At 41.9% G+C, this 18,985-nt stretch overlaps 1 protein-coding gene across 3 annotated transcripts in view; it reads left to right on the forward strand.

The window, feature by feature from the left end:
• NTM (neurotrimin) overlaps nt 1-18,985 on the forward strand; it is a 593,292-nt gene that overhangs the window by 469,008 nt on the left and 105,299 nt on the right. The window lies entirely within an intron of this gene.

An 18,985-nucleotide genomic window follows, 5' to 3' on the forward strand; every position in this document is an offset into this window, starting at 1 on the left:
ATAGAATAGTATGTATAAAGCATGTACACTTGGCTTTTGGTTCAAATTACATCAAAATTCTGGTGCATATTGTTTTAGTTAGTTTATCTGCCCGATTGTATTAATTACCACCATTGATGAGGTTGCCCTCCTCCCCTTTAAAAAAAAACAAAACAAAACAAAAGCAAAATACTTTTTTATTGAAGAAATTAAAAAATATAACCATGCTAAAAAAAAGAGTAGTTAGCAAGACCACTTCAGACAATACAAGGCATTTCTAGAGTATACAATATATTATTTAAAATGTACAAAATGTACAATATATAGAGCAAAGGATCTGTCATTCATAGTGTCAGCAAAAGACTGTACAGCTGGCAATGAGGCTTTAGTGATGTGTTCTGTGGTTGTGCTCTCATAGACTGTGGACAGTTTCTAGCATTTGATCTTTGTGGCCGTCATGTTGCAGCCGGAGCTCTGTGCCGCACGCTCCGCTCTTACTGTGCTATTATTGTTTTATTGGCACTTACTTACAAAGAGACAAACCTGCAATTTATTCCAGAGCACATTACAATTGCTGGGAAAGTGATGTATAGACACAAAACAACATAAAATCGATACGTATGACTGTGGAAGCCGCTAATGTAAGGATTGCTGGATTAAAAACAAAACGCGCCGTCTGTGGCACTTTGTCAGGATAATAGCAGCGCTGGATCTCGGAGCTGTGGAGCAGAAGTTGCGCTTATTCCTCTACTCCAGGAACTTTCTGGGGAATAGATTTAAAAACTTGTATCAATATAAACTTACAGATGGGTCCAGAAGTATTTGGAGAGAGACACAAATTTAATAATTTCACTTCTGTACAACAGTTCAATAGATCTGAAGCAAAGGGCTAGTTCCTCCCTTGAGATGCTTGTCAGACTTTTATTGCTACCATCTCCAGTTTGTGGGATTTTTCTGCCTTTCCTCTTTAGTATGTGAAAAGCATGGCCAGGTGCATCAGGTTGAGGTCAGGTGACGGACAAGGGCATTGAGAGTACGGGGGTCATACAGCAACTAGAGTGTGGGCGCCAGAGGATGACACAGGGTTCAGGTGGGTATGTATCATCTTACCAAGTACAATATACTAAATGACATACATCATGTGATTGTTGCTGGGCCCCTAAACAATTATTTATTTATTTATTTTTTGTAATTTTGTCCATCTGTTCAAAAGATATGACTACTGGGGGGTTACACTATGTAAATTAGCTCTTATTCTCCATTTGGGCGTTAAATTGTTATTTTCTCTGTTCAAAGTGAAAGGTCACCACCCATTTGGATAATAAGATTTACTTTACATATAAACTGTTAAAGGACTTACAAACTACTATTGACCCTTCCTTCATTGGATGAGAGCAACGGATATTAATGGTAATAAAGTAACAGACACAGATGGGCCTACCTCTATCTGCATCCATTCACGTTGGTGCTAATGTAAAACTTATAGCAAAAGCTTCCTTCCATCAGGTTTTACTTCCGTCAGAACACTAAAAGGCATGATGGAAGAAAGCTTCCATCATGTTTTATACATGAAGCTGTATGCAGATGGACACCAGATAGAGAGGGCACTGTCTGCATTAGTTACTTTACTGCCATTAATTTCCAAAGATGAGAGCAACAGACTTTAATAATGGTTGTGTGAACCTACCCATGGAGACCATATCTTTTGATCGGGGAAGCGGACCCCAAAAAAGCCAAATTGTTCAGGGGAACACCTCTTTCAGAAGCTACCTATCCACCTAAAGTCTGCATCATTTCCTGGCACCCACATTCTAGGAGCTCTAGAATCAGAGACCTAGGCCAGGTTCACATCTGTGCCAATTCCACCGAAGAAAATCAGTGGATAGAAAAGTCGGTCTGCCATTCGGACCTGTGCGCAGATGTGGACCTAGTCTTATTTGGCCTATCTTTTAGATTTCCTATAGGTTAGAAGAACATCTTGACTAAAGCACCATCTTAGTCCATTCTCCCACCATGAGTGACTTGTGAGGATAGAGGTCCCTCAGATGCACATTATCCACAGAGGAAAAAACTGTGTCAGTGAAGCTGGGACCACCTTTCCATGGACCACATATCAGCCCAGTAGCAGCTACCGTGGTCACTACATTGATCTCTTTCACTGGTAGAGTATTGACATCCATGGTCCTGCTTACTGGACCATAGTGCGTGGCTGTGACCTTTCATTTGCTCATGGTCCTTCCATTACTGGGATTGCTATAGATGTGCACCTTTCCCTTTTGTATTGATCATGTAGTGTTGACCAGTTTTTGCTATGTTGCCTCGAGCAATTTTATATCGCTGCTAGTAAGTTCCTAAATTAGTTATAACTGAGCAAATGCTCATGGCGCCATATCTGGCCATAAATAACTTGTGTAATGAGGCAATACAAATGTTGTAATACAAGCACAATCACGTTAATGTGCAGGGGATGATTATTCGGGGGACTCATACTATAGACACTGACAGATACTTGCATATGATCAAAACACCCATTAGCAGCCCCTCACCACTTTACTCTTTGAGATGAGGACATAAGGAAATCATACCCAGAGCCCACCAGGACAGCCCTGACTCTGCTGTCTCCAAGAATAAAGATCTCTCCCTCTCTGTGTATTGTACGTGTGACTGCGGCTGCTCTCTGCGCCTTCATCTGGGGAATATTCCCTGCGGGGGGGACTTTATATTGTTCCAATTAACTTATAAAAGCAATCTCCAGCCAGAATTGGCACATTTACATGCATTAACAATTAGAGCCGTTTGTTCTCCGATCTGGCTCACAAGACAAGAAGCCAGCAGCATTTTCTTGAAGGGAGAAGGACATGAGGGAGGAGGGAGGATTTCAGACTCCATGGTCACCAAAGATGAAAAGTAAAATAGACAAAGCAGAATATGAGTATTAATCTGTGCTCTCATACAACAATTACCTGACTGCCCTTCCCCCCTGACCCCAATCTTCCACGCTATCCAGTACATTTATATTGAATTATATCATATTAGTCTGTATTTTACATGATCGTTGTCTGGGTGGTATTGTAGGCAATATATTATTGTTTATAGGAAACAGTGTTACGGTAGTCGTATTCTTGTACATAGGAAGTATTATTAAAGTACTTACATTCTTGTACATGAGGACAGTGTTATAGTATTTATAGTCATCGTATTTAAGAATTGCTGTTGTTAGATTCTTGTACATGGGAGCAGTATTACAATTGTTACATTCTTGTTCTGTAAAGTGGCATTATTGTGTTACATTATTGTACGTGGGAGTGGTATTATAGCAGCTATTTTCTTGTTCTGTACATAGGGACAGTATTATTTATTCTCTTATACATAGGGGACTGTATTATAGTTGTTAAATTCTTGTACATAGCGGACAGTATTATAATTGTTTTTCTTAAACCGTGGAGCAGTATTATGCTTATATTCTTGTACATAGCGGCAGTATAATAATTATATCCTTGTTCTGTACATAGGAGTCGTATTATAATAATTATACACTTGTATAATTGTTATATTCTTGTACTATAATACTTACAGTCTTGTATATGGGGGGATTTAGTTATTGAATTTCTATCAAAGTAATAATGTAAAAAAAAACAAAACCTAGGTATGTATTTTACAATAATAATTAATTGTATAATATTAATTTTATAATATAATTTAAAAAATGTAATCATTTTATTTCAAAGCCAGAGTTGGGAACTTTTTTCCAAATCCAACTCAAAAGTGGCTCCAACTCCACAGTCCTGTATAGGGGTTAGTAATTTAGGAGGCATTTTGCAATACTTCTTACTGATGTAGGAATAACCAACCATAAGTCATCTGTCCGAATCGGTAGTCAATAAGTAGTTATTGACAGTCATTATTACTTTTTCCATGAATTATTTTAGGATACGGCGTAGGAAATGCTAAACTTCTCAGATCTGTGGAGAAAAACAAGTAGTTGTCTGGTGAGAATCCAGAGAGCGCTGAATAACAACTGATTTTGCAGGTACATGTGATGTCGCCGCTGACCGCTGACTGAGTCCTCAGGGAGCAGTTGATGAGATTTGAGCACGTACATAATGAAGTAATAAGCAGAGGGTTGCTTCTCCATTTTCTGCTGTCAATCATACTTCGGATCCCTTGCATTTATCCCATGCTGTATACACCTGTTCATGTGTATTAATTGTTCTAATAGAACTGTGCCTGATATGCGTCAGTCGGTGATATTGATATAACATGATGTTTGTGCGGTTCAATCTGATTTTTTTTGCGCAGGTTGAGGAGAGGAAGTAATAGACAGCACATGTTCTTACACATTATCTTCTACAACATGCTATGAGGATATAATTAGGATATTCTGTGATACTAAGGAATAATTAGAGATCGGGCCCCTGTAATAGACACATGATGTTCATCTCCTGGAGAGCTCGTCCTGCGCTCACAATCTGCTTCATTCACACAGTCTCATGGGGATAGTTTTCTACATGGAATAATTGTGAAATCGTCGAAGTGTGAGATTCTGAGCCCCCGTCTTCCTTGCAGAGTAGAGAAACATGTCAGGTTCCTAGACTGCTTTCTTCGGTTGGTCCTCACACGCTTTCATATGCATCCTGGTTTCTGGCAAGTCTAGAAGTGGTGTGCCTCATGCTCTGGCTGTAGTTTCTGTTGTTCATCATGTATTCCCCACCAGGTTTACTTTTTCTTTTGAAATTCAGTCTATTTGGTATGCCATTTTTGTGACCGATGGCTGGCTGTCAACCTGCTAGAGCTAAGTGGACTCACTGAAATTTGAGGCACATTTTATGCCATAGTTATATTAGGTACTAGTGTGCCCAAAGTCCAGTGTTTGATGAACATTTTTGTAATGTACTTTTATCAACGCGTTGTATTTCCCTTTAGTAGAATATGTTTTTTTTTAAGTTGCTAGGGAGAGTCTTTTCACAGTGTATTGCCAGTATATACAAATGTAAGAGTTGCAAATGGGGAGTGTGGGGGTCTCTTCAAATAGTTGTACCTCCACTTTTATACCACTAACTGTACCTTTAACCAGCGATAGCTTTATTTTCATAGCTAGAACTGTGATCTTTGTAGCATGTGAAATCCAAGAATCGTGGCCTTCATATGACATTGGAATCACTGTTCTTGGTGGTATAAAACCAGAGATAAACAATTTCACAAAATAATAACAATGAGGAGGGATTGCAATCAAATTAAACTTTCTCTGTATAACGGACAGTGGATTGTGGACCACTGTGCTACCAATCTGGTTTGATATAGGGCCGCCTCTAAGTGCGTTATCTAAGTAGGGCAGCACGGTGAGTCACATAATAAATAAATAGTATTCACCTATTATCCCCACATGGGGAGTCTGCCAGGTTGCTAACTCCTGAGATGAGCCCAGTGTTGGTAGCAGCTGACCAGGAACATCAAGGACTATGATGCAGTAAACCACAGATTTGGGCAAAATGCATAGTAATAATACAGGTTAAATATCGGGGCAAACGGAGTACATACACTGAATAAAAAATGTAAAATCAGGACTGGTAGCCGAAGTACTAAATCATAAATAAACCAGAACATAAGCAAATAATAGTAATGGCATCTAAAACAGGAATCCATGGCAGGAGATTTTGATAGGTAACAAGTTGGCAATTCACAGGTAACAGTGATACAGACCTAACTGGTGGACATATACACTCACCGGTCACTTTATTAGGTACACCATGCTAGTAACGGGTTGGACCCCCTTTTGCCTTCAGAACTGCCTCAATTCTTCGTGGCATAGATTCAACAAGGTGCTGGAAGCATTCCTCAGAGATTTTGGTCCATATTGACATGATGGCATCACACAGTTGCCGCAGATTTGTCGGCTGCACATCCATGATGCGAATCTCCCGTTCCACCACATCCCAAAGATACTCTATTGGATTGAGATCTGGTGACTGTGTAGGCCATTGGAGTACAGTGAACTCATTGTCATGTTCAAGAAACCAGTCTGAGATGATTCCAGCTTTATGACATGGCGCATTATCTTGCTGAAAGTAGCCATCAGATGTTGGGTACATTGTGGTCATAAAGGGATGGACATGGTCAGCAACAATACTCAGGTAGGCTTTGGCGTTGCAACGATGCTCAATTGGTACCAAGGGGCCCAAAGAGTGCCAAGAAAATATTCCCCACACCATGACACCACCACCACCAGCCTGAACCGTTGATACAAGGCAGGATGGATCCATGCTTTCATGTTGTTGACGCCAAATTCTGACCCTACCATCCGAATGTCGCAGCAGAAATCGAGACTCATCAGACCAGGCAACGTTTTTCCAATCTTCAATTGTCCAATTTCGATGAGCTTGTGCAAATTGTAGCCTCAGTTTCCTGTTCTTAGCTGAAAGGAGTGGCACCCGGTGTGGTCTTCTGCTGCTGTAGCCCATCTGCCTCAAAGTTCGACGTACTGTGCGTTCAGAGATGCTCTTCTGGCTACCTTGGTTGTAACAGGTGGCTATTTGAGTCACTGTTGCCTTTCTATCAGCTCGAACCAGTCTGGCCATTCTCCTCTGACCTCTGGCATCAACAACGCATTTCCGCCCACAGAACTGCCGCTCACTGGATGTTTTTTCTTTTTCGGACCATTCTCTGTAAACCCTAGAGATGGTTGTGCGTGAAAATCCCAGTAGATCAGCAGTTTCTGAAATACTCAGATCAGCCCTTCTGGCACCAACAACCATGCCACGTTCAAAGGCACTCAAATCACCTTTCTTCCCCATACTGATGCTCGGTTTGAACTGCAGGAGATTGTCTTGACCATGTCTACATGCCTAAATGCACTGAGTTGCCGCCATGTGATTGGCTGATTAGAAATTAAGTGTTAACGAGCAGTTGGACAGGTGTACCTAATAAAGTGGCCGGTGAGTGTATATCCACACAGAAAGCTGAAGGTCACAGGCTAGGTATTGCAGAATCCCAAGGCCACAGAAACCCGAAGGTCACAGGAAGCAGAGGTATGACAGAAGTCCCGTTAACATATATACAGACAAATACATGGCAGAAGCACTGTGTGCCCACAGAAATGTAAAGAAACATAACTTATACAGAAGAATAGCATGCATGCTTACAAACAGATCCTAAAAAATACAGCTGAACTCATTGCTCAGCCGGAGTGCAACTAGAGTAGTAGAGTTATATAAACACAGGTAGATGGGGATCGGCAGAAGGAAGTTTAGCAGGTGAAAACAATAATTAAAGAGACAGGAGCACACCCAGAGGTAGCCAGGCAGCTGGGTCTGATGGGAAAGGTAGAAGCATAGTGTCAGCATTACAGTATAAATATGCTGACACTGTTGATCCCCCCCCCCCCCCCAGTAGTTTTATGAGGGACACTAACAACTCAGGGAGGGATTCCAGCATGATATTTGATATGATAGGATACGTTTATTGGGGAAAACAATGCAATTGAAAAGAGTCTCTACTAATCTCTAGCCCAGATACTAGATGAGACATGGTCAGGCATAGAAGCATAAAGGTTCTGAATGGTATACTGAGGCACATTTTCCATAGATGCTGCAGCTTGGTCTGTAGATCTTGTCCCAGCTGGTTCCATAAATGCTTCATTTGGTGATAAATCTGATGACTGGGCAGGCCAAGGAAGTATTGCAGTCTGGTGAAGACATTCCTTGCCGTGCATGGGCAAGCGTTATCATGCTGGAAAATGCTGGAAGCCCTCCCTGAGTTGTTAGTGTTCCTCATATCGCTACTGGGGAGGGGGGATCAACTGTTGTATGTGATGGCTCCCAAGAGTGTATTGCTCCACAGCAAAAGTAGGAATGAAGCGCTCACCATGAGGCCTCTAAATTTGAACCTAACCAAGCAGACGCTGGATTTGTTGCTAACAATAATAAGGTTACAGTACATAGAAATCCAGGTTTCACATTCACGACACCACTGCAAACCAAGGTGGCTTTCTATGGCAGGACACATAATGGCTACTACAACATCAAATTTCCTTCTGCTAAGAGCTTGGAAATGGTCAGGGCAGAGACCAGGGTGTGTAGTGAATTTGCCACCTGTGTTTGGACGATGAACAAGTTAAAGGGTTTGTCCAGTCTCAGACAAATATTAAGAGATTTACAATTCTCCAATATACTTTCTATATTAGTTCCTCACAGTTTTTATATCTCTACTTGCTGTCATTTACTCTGCTTATTCCCAGTTGATAAAAACCAGTTCATAGTCATGTTATATACAGTCCATGGTCATGTGATGTACAAACAAGTGCACAACTCTTTATAGTCACAGCCCACTAATCAGACATCTATTTGCCTAATGAGTTGTGCACCCCTATGTACATCACATGACCATGCACTAATTTTTATCCACTGGAAGTAAACAGAATGAATGACAGCAAGTGGAGAGCTAGAAAACTGTAAGACATTGACATAGGGAGTATATTGGAAAATTGTAGAACTTTCCATTATACAAACAAAAACATTTGTCTCTTAATATTGGTTTGAAACTGGACAACCCGTTTAACTGTGATGATCCTCTCTACTGGTGGTGTGTCTGGGCCTTCCAGAGCCTTTGTACTGTTTGTGTGAGACCTCCTGTCCTACTGCTCCCAGTAACTCCTAACAGCTAGGTCAGAACAACCCAATAGGCAGTTCATCCAAACCACAGTCCTACTTTTCTGTCCATTGATGCACCCCTTCTAAATGTCTATCAACTGAGTAAAATGTCATAAAGTGCTTTATATAAGTATATCTAGCAGTCAATGGTCTCTCGGCCAAGAAGTACACTCCCCAAAAGCAGCATCTGAGATCTTTTTATAGGACAGAGGCGAAACCACTTTTATGCCTTCTTGTGTCTTAGGGGACATTTAAAAGCAAACCACTGGCGTCCGTATGCAGTCTCTCTGGTTTTTGTTTTTTTTTGTTGGACATGCAGGACTTTGTGTTCGGCCAAAAATAAATGGTCTCCCCACAGAGAGGCTGCATACGGACACCAGCAGTTTGTTTTTAAAACCCATTCAAATGAATGGGTTTTAAAACTGACCGCATGGAAGCCATCCTCTATGCAGTTTCTCTGGGGTTTAGGACAGAAACCCAGCGGAATGAGACAGGGGCGCAAGTGTTAAAGCCCCCTAACCAGACCAAGTCTGTAATCATTTACATATCTGCCTGAGATATAATTGCATGTCAAGTTTTGCAGCAGTCTGGCCTATTGATCTATATCTGATATACTGGCAATACAGGGGACTTTATAGCCTGTTTTCTAATAAAATAAGGCAAATAACTTCATCTATAGGATAGGGAATAACTTGCAAAGTGTGAGCAGTCAGACCATCACTGATCAGGAAACAGGGGACTTTTGTCCCCCATTCTGAATGGAGTGGTGGTCGGGCAGCATGTACACTGCTTAATGAATTTCAATGAGAGTACCCAGTGATGGTGAAACTTTTAGAGTTCTCGTGCCCAAATTGGAATGCCCACTAATTTATCGCAGAGAGCTAACACGGAAATTTAACCTTAATACTCTGCAGGTCCACAATTGCGGACAGTTATGGACCCGCAAAATATGGTCGTGTGAATGCAGCTATACAGAGCTTTCAATAATACAAAACAACTTTGTACTGAAAGGCAATAGTTTGCATTTGGTATACTTTTGAACAATTAATGTTCACTATTTACATCGCACATGATCTGTTTTAGAATGACCGTGCAATGTTATTACAGACTGTACTAATATCACATCTGCTATAAAACAGGCACTTTGTGATATAAATAGTGAAAAGCTCCCATATGTTACAATGTTCTCCACTGTGGCCTCCAGATGGTACAATATGCTCCACGGTGGCCGCCAAACAGTATATTATGCTCCTCAGTGGGACCTCACATGTTATGATTTGCTGCACAGTGGGCCCCCACACAGTATTATATGCTCCACTTTGGACCCCCACACAGTAGTGTATGCTGTACAGTGCGCACACCCATTTTGCTCTGTTTCCCCCCCCCCCACACACAGCATGTAGATTTGTGTAAATCCTGTCCTTTTTGCTTGATAATTCACTGGATTAGAATAGCCGCCAAGAAGTCTTGAGTGGCTAATCTACAAGTACATCTCATGTGGACATACCTTTAATGTACAGTTCAAGGCTGCAGACTTTTTGATACAGTTTTTGTGGGCTCTATCTAAAGACAATGTTTTTCCAAGTCAATTTCCAACCCCCCCCCCAAAAAAAAAAACGAAACAAAAAAAAAAACCTTTCTTCCTGGTATTTGCGAAAATAATGGTTAGCAGTGACTTTTCTCATACCTTGATTCGGGATTATTGCATAGGGTTCCTGAACAGCTCTCCTGGTGATGTCCCTTGCCTATGCTTGTGACTACGTTCCAGTCTTATTACCAGCCTGTGACCTTCTACAATCTTGCTGCTGTCATACTATTGTGCTACCATTTACTTGTCTTGTACAGATTTCGCTTTTTGTCCCTTTCCACCATGTTTGGGATGGCACTGTTGTGTTGTCAGTGATATTGGTGATGGTGGTCTGACTTTGCATAATGAAGAATGACCCTTTCCAGCTTGCCCATAACAACCTTCTCAGAGCTCATACCATGGTGAGAGTAGATGAAGCATAATAATACATGGGAGAAGAAGGGCTTGGAGAAGCTATAGATCTACACTATTTCTATAGATTGATCATGTGTGAGGTACTAGATGTGACCGTGACTTGTTAATATGAAGTATCCTCGCTCAGGATTGCTTTGTACGGGTAACCCTTTTGGCTGTACTTTAGTCTACTTCACCTGATCTTCTCCTCAAAATCTCTCTTTATTCAAACGACTGTTATTGAAAGCGGCTGTAAAAAATGAATGAATAGGAATGTATAATATAACATTTTTGTCATGTGTTTTTACTTTCTGATTTGAAGCATATTTTATTCAAATTTTTTACATTATTATGGGGCTGCCATCTTGCCTGAGCTTCTCCTCTGGCATTTAGTGCTGTGCTTTGCAGTAATGTTACGGCCATAGGTAGTCTGGAGCTGACTCATTGAAGTTTATAGTTGAGTTTTCCAGACTTGCTGTGACATTATCAGTTGTCAGTAGTGGGTGTAATGATGGGTCACTATGGGTGTTATCTGTAGAGGTGTGAACTTCTATTGTATTCCTCTCTGTCATGTTTATGATGCATAAGGCTGCTAATAGGCTTTAGTGGACACAGTAAAAATTGCACTTTTGTGCTGATAGTGACATGGAAAAAAATTGGTTTAAAAAATTAAGCCATTTTTGGTTACACAAAACCATTGTGGAGCAAGTTGGTCTTGATAATCCCTGTTCTGCCAGAATGTGCAGCTAATTTATGACAAGGCGCATTCCTCATAAATCAGGTGTTTCCTCCAGTGAAAAAATCCCCCCAAATAAATTCCAGCATGCCACCAATTATTTAAAACATAACTTTTACTTCAATGACATGCTATAAGTAAGGGACTTACATCAACTTTTGTCCCAAAACGCGGCAGCTTTTCATCATATTCCTACCTGCTTTAAGGTGATGTAATATCCATCTTTTTTATACATTGAAGTAAAAGTTATGTTTTAGATAATTGGTGGCATGCTTTTTTTTTTTTTTTTTTTTCAATTTTCAAACTCCTTTACGGTCGTGGGGTTGCAGCCACATTGGTCTCAAACTGTGAATTCAGGACAAGTAGAGCGATTTTTCTTTTTGGCATTTCCTCCAGTGAAGCCGTGTGCCTGCACTGAAATTTAAGCCATAGCTTTCAGGCATCATTTACGCCAGTAAACTGGCGTAAAGGATCGTAGATCGGATAGGGTTGATGGCAATGGCCGTGTCATTCCTTCTTTCAGGAAAGTGACAAGGTTGGAGTAAAAGAAAAAAAACACAAAAACGACTTGTGCAGAAAATTGCTACTTTTTCATTCCTTTTGTCCAGACAAGAGTTGTCTGACCAAATATTTTTTTTTTTTTTTTTTTTTATGTTTATGACCAATCCACAGGATAGGTCATCAGTATGTGACCTGTGGAGGTCCAACACCTGTAACCTGCACAAATCAGTTGTTTCGGCAGTTTTCGGGTGCTGAATGCTACAACAGTGGGTGGAAAGTGTGCACAGGCTCTCCTATTGATGAAACAGTAGAGCCTATGGCTAACTTCACACGGCCAATTTTGGTCTGGAATTTGACGCGGATGATGCTTCAATACTGGATCAAAATACTGCCTCCCGTTAAATTCAATGGGAGCCGGGCATTTTGTTTTTCCATGAGCGGATTTGTTCCACTTGCGCAAAAAAGAAGTGACGTGCCCCATTTTCCGTGGTGTGTCACTCCCCCTGGTCTAGGCCCACTCATTTGGGCCTAATCCGGAGCGGAATTCCGCGACTGGTTGCCGGTGCACTGCATTGGCATCCAGTCGCAGATAGACGTGGCATCCCGCCTCAAATTCCAGACCAAAATCTGCCATGTGAACTTAGCCTAAATGTTCTCGCCATCCTGCTGTCACTTACACTGCCCAGTGACTGCCAGTACAACTATAGAATGGTCATCATTATAACAAATCCTTTGGGAGCCAACAACCCCTGTTAAGGCATGATGAGTTCCACCTAACTGTTGTCACGTTTTTTCCCTACTAGTTGTCTCCGCCACAAATCAATATTATTTACAGACAGTTTTTTGAGTCTTTTGAATACTGTTTTATTTATTTATTTTTTACTGTTCAACTTTTCTTTTCTCTGATGCTCTTCTTTTTTGTCATTGGTTTCTTGTGTATATTTCAGGTTGTTTGATAAAAATGTGATTATTGAAAATGAGAACTATTTGGTTGAGCACTAATTTAGACAACAGTTATTACTTTGATCCTTTCATATGCATGAATGGATACAGAGAAGACAATTTACTAATGTCAGACCTCTACTTTCTCCCACCCATACCTCTAGCTCGCCCTCTTGCTCCTCCAAATGTCTTGTCTTCCTTCCCCAGACCTAGGTGAGACAAAGAATTAAGATTTTAATTTCCCCTGTAGAGGTGAATATGTGGAGCAGTGATGCAGTTAGTCAGTTGTGGACCGATATTCTAAGTCCTTTTTTTCCACTGCAAAGGCCTAAAATAATAAAATATGCATACTCGCCTCTCCTTTCAGTCAGGGATCCAATGGAGGGTCTCTGTCTGGGTCTCTAATGGACGCGACCTTTGGTCTGCACTTGTGTGATGCAGAGGATCAATGTCTGAGCAGCGATCTGACAGGTAGACACGTTTAATGACCAATGATCCACACAGAGGCTCACTGCTGGGTCCTGGCCAAACAGAGAGGTGAGTATACATATTCTGTTATTTTAAGACTCTGTAGTGGAAAAAATTACTTTGAATATACCTTTCGGAAATATGTTGTGTTGTTGCTCTCTGACAGTTTTTACATGTGTGTTTTGTGTATTTGTATACATGGTATATGTATGTGCATGAGTGTACATATGTTGTGTATCTGTCTGTGCATGAGTAAATTTACGTCTATATATTAATGTAGTCTACCTGTATGTACATGACTGTATGTATGTGTTGTGTGCAGTTCATGTGCAGTGAGTATTCAATGCTTTTGTCTTTGTATATTTTGGTGTAGGAATGTCAGTGTGCACTTTACCTGTCCATTTCTCAGCAGCCGTGTCTCGTATATGATCTATAACCCTTGTTCCTCATGTCTGATCAGTTGCCCTCTCGCCGTCACCCTTACTTTTCCGGTTATTCTGTAGTTACTGCAGATCCGGGCTCCGATTTATCAGCGCTCCATTAGCAGATGCTGCGCGCATCACTTTCCAGTCCATTAGACAGGCTGATTATTGTTCCATTTCTAGACATCCTGGTAGAGAGACTCCACGGCCTGATCTTTATGTGTCTGTGCGCAATGAGCCTGCAGATTGTGTTGTGCGCCTCCTCCCTGTCCGGGTCCACAAACTTTATTCAAGATGAAAATATTTTGAGCTCTGATTGAATGTCTGCATCGAGGAACTGTGGTTAAATTTGAGATGATTTCATCACAATTGATTTGTGGCCTCTGCTGATGACTGTAAAACCACAATTGTGTTAGCGGATGATCAGTCTGAACAGCGCACAAGCATTCAGAGGTTCTTTTACTGATGTTGTACTTCCCAGCATGTTACAAGTAGCTGCTGTATTAATTGATGATGTCACTGCCAAGGGGCGGATCTGTGTCAGTTGCACGACACGATATCTGGTGTCTGAGAAGTCCCCCCTCAACTAAACAGAAAAATGGTGACCTCTCTGTAAGTAGGAGAAACCTCACTGCCTTACTGATGTTTGGGCATTTTTATATTTTAGTGAATTATTTTTATATACACTGTAATGTCTTCTATTATCTGAAATCTGTAATAATCACCTTGGAGGAACAGAGCCTTGGATTGGCGAACATCTTGTAATTAGATCCCCCTCCCCTATACATGTACAGCAGGGGCCCATTCCCGCGGTCAGGTCATTGTTGCTGACTTGACTCCTGCGGAGAAGGCTTGTGCTGATTCTTGTGCTCAGACACCGCTCTCATTCCGCTGATAATAAAAAGCTCATCTTCTTTTTAAATTAATACGACAAAATCTTCCTCAGCATGAGGCGATCGTGGTGCAGGATATTTAGCGTCTCCCAGTGCCAGCAGGACTGAGTGTGAATGGCCTTCTGTCTCTGATAACAGGAGTCCCAGTGCTATACAGCCATATATAGCCATAGACATATTGTATACACTTCCATATAGACCTTTGTAAACTGTACATATGGACATGGAGTTATAGGCATAGATATACAGAACCTTTCCAGCTACTTTGCTTTGCCTGCACACATGAAGCTTTAAGGAGGAGCAGATTAATGGCTTGCTGGATGATTGCAGCCTGTGGAGGGCGATGGGTTAAATCGGTGTGCTGCCAGAGCGAGCAGCTTCTTAAAATATTCTGGGAAGGTGGAAGCAGCGATTGGTATGCATTAGGCGAGCTTCAATGAAAATTAACATGTAATTGCTTCAAATGAAGTAAGTGAGAGGAGGTAATCTGTTCTTAAATTGGATTCACAGAGTTTTTGTGGGCACCATAATGCAGCTGGAACATGAAATATTTTTAGACCCCGTCGTACTAAAGCCCCCTTCCTGTGAGTTTTACATACACAAGTTGAGCTTTGAAGGGGTTAACAGTGAAGGATCCTAGAGGAGCCTATTACCTTTCAGATGTCCATCCTGTGTGTTTAGTCCTCATACTGCCCCTGTGTGGCGCTGGGCATGAGTGATGGACTCTGTGGTCACCAGTGAATATCCTTCCCTGACTAGCACAATAATAATAAAGCACACAGAAGTTCCTGAGAGTCCAACACCAAGTGTTACGAGTGATCATCCATCTGTAGACCAGGGGGAGACTCATCTTTACAATGGCTTTTAAAAGCTATGCAAACATTTTAATTATTTATATTTGCAAAATGTTTAACTTTTAATTGTCTACAAATAGAAATATTATGTTCCTGGCAAACCCTATTTAATGTACACTGATCAGAAGCAATTCAAGACTTAATAAACCTTTATATCCAGACACACAGGTGACATCATCTTTGGTATTAGTCCTTTACTTTCCATTTATTACTTTGTTCATTTCAGATCAGCCTGACGACTTCTCTTGCCCTCCATCTTTACAGAATTTACTGCTCCCTTCGTCCAACACACTGTGATGGTTCCCCATACAGTTATAGTGGCTCTTTAGTACCCCCCAGAGGTAATGGTGTCCCTAGTATTTGTGCCTTCCACACAATAGTGGTGCCCCTTAATGCCCCCAGTTAGTAATAGTGCCCCTCAGTACTCCATCCTTGTTTGGATCCTGCTCAATATAATGTCACTTTGTGTAGTGTTAGTAATGGTGCGCACTTATTATGATCTTGCACAGTTATTTCCACCTGTAGACTGACTGTTAACATCAGGGATCAGTTGCTTAGAGTTTATTTGCCATTGTCTTAGACTTGACTTCATGGTGTTTTGCTTCTGTGTGTCGTGAGTGGCCGGCGAGGCTGCGCACATAGAAGTTTATAGCACAGCCGTGTAATGCACCATATTCCTGACTGTCGCAGCTTCTCATCACTTCCTGTTCTGTTTCTTTTTACGGTTTTCCCCATCTCCTGCTCCTCCATGTTACCTGCAGGTTCCCGTCTCCATTTCATTACTGGTTCTATGTCTCCCCAGATGCTTGTTGCCTCCTTGTTAATGGCTCTGGAACTCAGACACTTCAATCCTGGTGAAGACTGGATAGAGAAGTTGTTTAGAATTTGCTTGTCTGTTCCCGAAGACATCCTGAACGAGCATTCGCCCTCCTATCCAGTCTCCCCCCCCCCCCCCCCCATATGCAGAGACAGTGCATAAAGTGAAATGTCCTAGTAATTTTGGGGGAGGTCACAGCCTCTGAATTTTGCCCTTTGTGTGTTTTTTGTGCTGAGCGTTTGAATGCGCCACAGATGCAGACTTCTTTGATCAGCCATTGTCTCAGGGCTTAATAGTTATGCAAATGAGAGTGAGTGGAAGCTGGCAGAGAAGCGGGCAATAGGGAATCCATATTCCCTTCCCTTATTTTTGTGACAAATACAAGCTGAGCCTGTTTTGTTTACTGACGTCTTTCCAGAAGGGGAGATTATCTGCAGCCTTCAGCCTGGGTCTCATGGGGGGCAGAGAGGAGATGATACCGCTATTTAGGATCTGGAAGGTATTAGCACACAAGCTAAAACATTTCTCTGATAATTATAAACCAGGTCCAGAGGCCATGGAGAAGACTGACGGCTGGAGAAATATTCAGTAAGGTGGCATCTGGGTAATCTGTCCAAGACTATAGGCACAACAGAGGCCATGGCTATATCTGGACATCTATGAAAGGACAAATACATACATTCATGGCACCCACACTGCCAGCGGGGCCTGAAGCCTTTGCATATCTCGGAGAAGCTTCATTATACTGCCAGGGCCTTATTCCTCTATAACATTGCAGCCAATGGGGAGAGGGCCCCATGAGGGCTTGTCCCTAACATCTGGTGGTTGCACAAGTCGCTGTGTCTGCTGTATTGATGCAGTGAACTTATCTGGTATCTTCTCATCTGATTTGCACACTACCTTTTCTAATGTATACTGTAAAACAGAGATGTCACTGTGTGATTGGGAATCCAGTACCCATTCTCTCTGTATGTGTGTGTGCGTGCAGCTAGTTGTCCTTAGTACCAGGTGGGTACAGGAACATGAAGATCTCCAAACCATGTACTTACCTCTGGTTAGAATTGCAGTTAGGCACCCATAGTTGCAAGGTTAAAGAACTAAACACTGTGCTGCTCTTACGGCTCTATAGATCACCAGACATTGTTTAACCACTGCCTTTAAGAGGTTCTTGCTGAGCTAGACACTTGTATGATAAGTTGGGGCATTGATCAGCGCTGTGTTCTCCTGCCTGGTCCTGGCCTCTTTGCTGAGGTAACGCTCTTCTCCTACTTGGAGAATGAGAAACTTTTTGAATGTGCTGCAAGAAGCGCTGACGTCTGAGAAATTCACAGCCGAAGCCAAATCACCGGCGATTCAGCCATTTTATTGAGTGCTGTTTGGATGTGAGATAAGTGCTTATTCGCTGCAGTTAGGAGGCGATGACTTCTCCACACCTGGAGGTTATTTAGATGGCACTCTTTCCGGAATTAACTGTGTGTAGTGCAGGGAGCGGTGCGCCCAGCGACTGGATGGCTTCTTCTTATACTGAAACATCTTTATAAAATAATAGCAATCAGTGCGCTGCTCTGCTCATGTCTCCTCTCCACCTGCGCTGTCACTATGCTCCCTGCTGATTTCCTCTCCCGTTCTCCTATGAATCTTTCATCTGTTGCTGGTGTCAATCACACGGCAGGACGAGCGTGGTGCGTTTTTCCTCCCTGTGCAGGAATTTTCCAGACATAATGTGGCCTCTCTGTTCATCCCCACTACTTCCTCCTGTCCCTGTCAATGCTGTGTTCCTTCTGTCCATCATTCTGGTGGAATGATGCAGGGACAATGCGCATAACCCCCAGATACAGTGCGACAGAAGGAGACAACACTGCTCAGAAATGTTTTAATAATCACCCATAATCCTAGGAATCGGTGATAATAATCTGCTCATGTCATGTACGCCTGTCACAGCGATTGTGTGATATTGCAATAGGGTGACGGTCATCGTAAGATATGACACATAACATTATTATTACCCTCAACAGTTTATTAGAGCAGGGTGCTGGGCAGGTGCTGTTGTTGTGCTGTATAGGATAGGCTAGGTTCACACCAGTGCCTGCTCTCTGCTGGGGGTTTCCACCGAGAACTTTTCTCTCCATATTTTACGCCCTTTTCGGGTGGAAACCCAGAAGACCCCATTATAGTCTGTGGGGTCCACGGGTAAGAGCTTTTTAAAGCAGATTAGGTTTCCCTTTGTGGGAGGGACCCAAATGCAGGTATGAACCTAGAGATAGCTAACCTGGAAGGTGAAGTGTGGTGAAAGCATTGGGAATTACTTTGATATGTATCTACGCTCAAGCGCTAAAGGGTACCTGAGTTTTCATGAAAAGGTGAAAAATGTGCAGGGTTTTGCTGGGCAATCTATTCTCGAACTGTATAAGCCTTTATACATTATGTCCTATCAGTTTTTCTGCTGCTAATAATCACATTATGGCTGCAGCACATTTTCCATGTGTCTGAGGCATTACTGGTTTCCTGAATGTGGTTCTAAGGATATATTCACATCTGCATCAGTGTCTCCAATCTGTTGAAAATCGGCAAACGAAAAAGTGCTGCAAATCTGACACTTTTCTCCAACTATTTCAGTTTAAAAAAGTAGGTATTGGGCACCATCAGTTTCTGCTATTTTAGCGGTCTGATGGAGCAGAACAACGGACACATTGGCACAGATGTGAGCATTTAGTCATCTGCAAATTTTGCTTGTGTTGGACAAATTA

Source organism: Leptodactylus fuscus, chromosome 6 (genome assembly GCF_031893055.1).
Source record: "Leptodactylus fuscus isolate aLepFus1 chromosome 6, aLepFus1.hap2, whole genome shotgun sequence".
Classification (NCBI taxonomy): Eukaryota; Metazoa; Chordata; class Amphibia; order Anura; family Leptodactylidae; genus Leptodactylus; species Leptodactylus fuscus.